The sequence below is a fragment of the Chelonia mydas genome, chromosome 17, assembly GCF_015237465.2.
Source record: "Chelonia mydas isolate rCheMyd1 chromosome 17, rCheMyd1.pri.v2, whole genome shotgun sequence".
Classification (NCBI taxonomy): domain Eukaryota; kingdom Metazoa; phylum Chordata; order Testudines; family Cheloniidae; genus Chelonia; species Chelonia mydas.
The window spans coordinates 18,867,263-18,872,905 of record NC_051257.2 but is presented as its reverse complement, the minus strand read 5'-3'; positions in this window follow the sequence as shown (position 1 = coordinate 18,872,905).

Here is a 5,643-nt window from a genome sequence, read left to right as displayed (position 1 = left end):
TTTATCTCTGTCTTATTTGGAGATTGTTTAAGGGCCATTCTCGGACCAAATTATACAAAATATAAAAGCTAGATCTCATGGAAATGTTACAACATTGCAGCAGATTGAAGGTGCTTGGTTGTTTTTAAAATAAGCCTTCCCTGGCAGTATCACAATCCAAAACATTGTAGTGTTAGCTGCTGGATGAGAATCAGAAACTGGCTATTGTACTTTTGTCCTTACTGTAATTTACTGCAAAAACGTGAACAAACCACTTTAAAATAATCACTTGAAGCTAAGGTGTAAATCAGGAAGGAAACTTGGTTTGTAAGTGACTCAATTTGACAGTCTGCATAGTCTAAACATTATTGTAAGTTGATTTATGTTTATTTTGATGTTTCAAATTACTGCAAGCAGAAAAGTGTCTTGTTCTTTAAGCTTTTTTGATCATTTTAGTGCCTTGACTTTCTTTAGGGCTCTATTTTAAGAATGCAGGTGCTCTGCCTAAACTAATAGTGAATGAAAAATGAATGTCCCTTCCTATGGGACAGAATGTTTCACACTATCATTCTAGGAACCAGTCACTAACCTTCTGGTTCAAATGCAGTCCAAGCAATGGAGCAGATTCCAAACTACTGGTCAAGGCTCAGTTCTGAGATATTGCTTTTAGAGCTGCACTGTTCCTTAGGGACATAACTATCTTCTTGTTTGCATCAGCTAGTTCCTTTAAAAGGCCAGCTCTCCAGAGGAGGAGCATAAGTAAGGATCTACCCATAGATACTACTATCCACAGAGAACTAATTAAAGTAATTTTCCCTTTACTGAAAATATTAACTGTGACACTGAGAATTAATCGTATATATAGTGTATGACCTACATCTTGTGGGATTTCAGAGTGACAGAGCAACATTTGCAGTGGGAGGTTTTCAAAGACAACTCAGACATCTTCAGTATTTGAACTCTGTCTAAGTAGGCTGTATTCTTTTCTGAGCATCTGTAACCTCTGAACCCTGCCATTAATTCACAGTAATAAAGTATGTTTTTAAGAATAAGCAGAGAGGCAGACTACAGCACGAGTCCTTTCCTGTAACTTCCAACAGAAAGGCTCAGGTTTGTGTCACTCCAGGTAGGAGATTTGAGAAGTCAGCTGTGGCAGAAGCTAGTATCTTCATGTTGTAAGTCTTAGGCTTCAGCCACCTATATTTAAAAAAAAAAAAAAGTCTACTCACTACAAACAATTGACACAAATAGAAAAAGGATTGAGTTATCGGATATTTTAATCACATTGAGTTTTACATACACAAACACAGGTCTGTTCATAGTTGCAGACAAAATGAACCAGTTTCAGTTTAGTGAAATATTTAAATGCAAATGCACAAATAGCAACATATTAATTCTTACATTGATTAGCAAGTGTTAAATGTACACAGTGTCACACCCATGACTCCCGCATAAGCTTCAAAACCATGAGCAGCATTCAGATTTTCTGACAGCAAAGCGTTTGCTTCACACAGTTAAAGCATTCCCTCTCTCTGCAGGAAACATACTGTGATCACAGATTGTCAGAAGGGAAGATCTGTCACCGCAGGACAATCCTTTGCACCTGATACTACTGTAGAAATGCAACCTGCATGAGACTTGTTCACTACAGCCACATGTCATTTCTTTTAAAACAAACAAAAAAACCCACCATTCCTCCCATAGGCTACAACCTTTTTGGTCCAATCAGAAAGCAGGATTGCGTGTGTAACTTGTGCTCTTAAGCTAAAGGCCCCCCCAACTTTTTCGAGTAAATGTACGAGTTCATACTAACCTCTCCTGTACTGCTAGCACCTACGTCCTACTGCTCAATTGTATAGCATGCTCTATCACAAGATGAGTCTTGGGGTGCTCCTAACACCATCTCAATTCAGTGCATGTCCAATTGACTGGAAGGTAGGTAGTGGCAGCATCCTGGAGCTCTGTACAATGGTACAGTAAGTTAGGAAACCTAGAGTACCATAGTTGTATATGTAACAATACTTTTGATCCATGGTCCTAAATGATCCTGTTTGCTGTTAGCATTTAGCCTCTGCAGTAATATGCTCTAAGCTTACTAAGCGACAGTAGACAGAGTATTTAAATTAGTGTTTGGTCCTTATATTTCAGTCAAACATTCTTCCTTTAACTTATGCTCTGTGCTCTCACTCCACTGCTAAAATACTACATATGCCCGTTTTAATCTCAAGGTATGATACCAGATGGTTTCATGGAGAACATAACTCCATAAAAAGAAGATAAACTGTAGTGCATATTTTGGCTCACACTGTGCTGTGTGTTTATTGGCTGTTTTCAGCCCTGTACAGTCTAAATGAAGACAGTTCCTGCCCCGAGGAAAACAGACTAGAGAGACTCAGTATGAACTAATTTTTTAAAATGTATGTTATACTCTGAACTATAAACTAAAGGGTTTTATGCTATGTATTGAGAGAGGCTGACGTTTAATTTGGTCACTGTTTGCTTCTTGCTGCATCTTAGCGCATACTTTTCCTAGGTAAACATTGACATGGGCACCTGTTTAAGGAGCTCCTGAATGCAATACTTGTAAACCTGCCATTTCATGCTGCTGTGGCATCAGGGACACACATGGTGGCTCTGTTTTCGTTTGTGAAAACCATACGCATGTTCTCTCCTGAAAAGGCAGAATGGCAGCATTGTAAAGACATTAATAGTTGTTTTGGATGATCAGGTATTGTAGAGATCTGTGGAAAGTATAAAGAGGATTTTAATCTGTAACTAGTAGCTGCTAAGAAGAGTTTTGGGCTTCTTTGCTAATGCAGTTAATGTAATACATTTAAACTATTAAAGTTCAATGCAACAGTACCTCCTATCAGAGCAGTATATTTTCTTAACCTAGATTAGTGCTTGTAAACACATTCCAAGAACAGGGTCCTTCTTGAAAATCAAAATCGTCAAGTTGACTTGCATCCTGTACATTTTATAAAGGGGGAGCCTAACATATTTGGCCAAATTAATTAAATTAGGTCAACATCCTAATGTACTATTATATATTTTTTTTGTCCATACAGGACACTGGATGACTCAGTCTAGCCTTCAAAAATATAGTCTTAAACAGCATGACAGTGTAAAGACCACTATACTTTAGAAAATGTTTATCCAGTTTCACATAGGATGGGTTCTTATTATTCACATATCTAAATACAGTCTAGGATATATATTTTTTTCCCCCATAAAATACTCCATGCATAGATAAAGCAAGACTTCAACAGGAACTAGGTGGAAACCCCCCCCCCCCCCCGACTTCAAAAGTTTTCTCCTGGCACTTAAATGGTTCAACATTTTGTTCTCGATATCAGTTGTTAGAATCAAAGCAAAGGTGAGCTTTGAACTATATGTACAGATATTAATGTAGATGTTTGATATATTCAGATGGTTATCAAATGATTTAGAGTATTAACTTTGAAGTGGACACAAAGGAGATTGATGGTGAGAAGTTAGTTAGAAAATAAATGGGCTGGCCTGATTGTCCTGGCACTTGGGGATCCAAGTGGTTTCTTTGTTTCCCAGGCTGAAAGGAATGGGAGGGGAGGGGCTTATGGCAGTGGTACAAAGCTTGGAGGATGGGGAAGGTATGAAATGGGGAACGCTGAGGGCATGAGAATTTAAAAACCAGAAAGATTTATTAACTAAGAAAAGAAATGAGTTATTAAAAGGTTAAGACAGGTAAAACATAGTACTGTTGGATCAGAGACTGTAGGCCAAAATGTTAGCAGGGATGTTAAATCTGCTAGTTTCCTATAAGTCTCTCTGGGTTGCCCAAATAGCTTTGGGACCTCAGTCCTGTTGTTTAAAACTTCTCTGGTCAGAATTCACCGTCCAGAAATGGGGTAGGAAAGAGGTGGCCAGGAGCCTTTGTTCTCCCCTTTTTATATCTTGACCCTTTTTGCTGGAAAAATCCTGGCTGTCTCAAGGGGTCAAGTGACTCCATGGCATAAGTGCTTTGCCCTCAGTTCCTCATATGAATTTCAAATCTTTGCTTGCCCCTTTCTGGGGAGAGAAGAGAATGGATGTCCTGAAATACAAAACAAAAATAGTGGACAAACAGCTTAGGGTCCAGTCCTGCAATTTACATTGCATGGCAGACTATTGCGCTTTCATGGAGCCCTAGAGACGTCAATAGGGCTTCAAATGGACACAGCATCCATCTGTGTGTTGTAAATTGCAGGATCAGCTCCTAAGGATACGCTGCTAAAGTCACAAAGTCAAGCATATTAACTCTGTGGTGGTGTGCATTCTACCTTCCCACATATTAATACTGCGTACTGTAAAATGCATGCCATACCTTAATTCATCCACGGTGTTTAAGGCACTTAATCATAGGAACATAGGAATTACTAGACTGGATCAGACTTGAGGTCCATCTGTATCCTGTCTCTGTCAGAACCTCCACCAGATACCTCAGAGGAAGATGCCAGAACCCCATAGTAGGCAGATGTGGTCTGCCCCCATGCAAGTCTCATCCAAATCCCCACTAATCAGATTGGCTCCAACCTTACATCTAGAGTTTTTATCCCTTCCAAAACTCTGTTTGTATCTTGATTGTGATTTTAAGTGAGCAGCCTTGGGCTTCAACCCTTCAAGTACTTACAGATGAGTTCAGTGGGCATACTCATGTGCTTAAAGATATTCAAATGTTTGCAAGATCCAAACCTTGACGCTGCATTACTGTGGTCTGGTGCCTTTCCTTTCACGACAAATAATTTGTATTTGTCTTTTATTATTATTGTGATGCAGTCTAAAGGGGAAGGTGACAGTTTACAATATGGTCACCACTGTTGCAAAATTGTAATAAATCTCGTACTAAGTATGCCTTGTAAGGGATCATTTAAAAAGTCAGGATTTGCTGAAACTCATTGTCCTATTTGAACGTATCATCATTGTAAATGAAGTTATCAAATGTTGATATATATTTGTAACTCAAAGTTGTTGTGAGCTTGAGAATCATCCATAGGTTAGCTCTTCAGGAATAACAAAGAAGCTGTAAACAAGGGTAAAGACACCTCAGACAGCATGTATCCAGAAAGGGGCAAGCAAAGATTTGAAATTCATATGAGGAACTGAGGGCAAAGCACTTATGCCATGGAGTCACTTGACCCCTTGAGACAGCCAGGATTTTTCCAGCAAAAAGGGTCAAGATATAAAAAGGGGAGAACAAAGGCTCCTGGCCACCTCTTTCCTACCCCATTTCTGGACGGTGAATTCTGACCAGAGAAGTTTTAAACAACAGGACTGAGGTCCCAAAGCTATTTGGGCAACCCAGAGAGACTTATAGGAAACTAGCAGATTTAACATCCCTGCTAACATTTTGGCCTACAGTCTCTGATCCAACAGTACTATGTTTTACCTGTCTTAACCTTTTAATAACTCATTTCTTTTCTTAGTTAATAAATCCTTAGTTAGTTTACTAAGGATTGGCTGCAGAGTTGCTTTTCATGTAAGGTCCTGCACATCCATTGACCTGGGTAGAACCTAATGTGTGGTGTTTTTTGGTTTTAATAACCTTACATCACAGAAGTCCAGTTTGTCTGGGTGGTAATAAGGGGCTGGAATGCCTACAGGGATTGTTTGTGGCTGCATGGTAAAATTAGTATAATGATCCAGGAG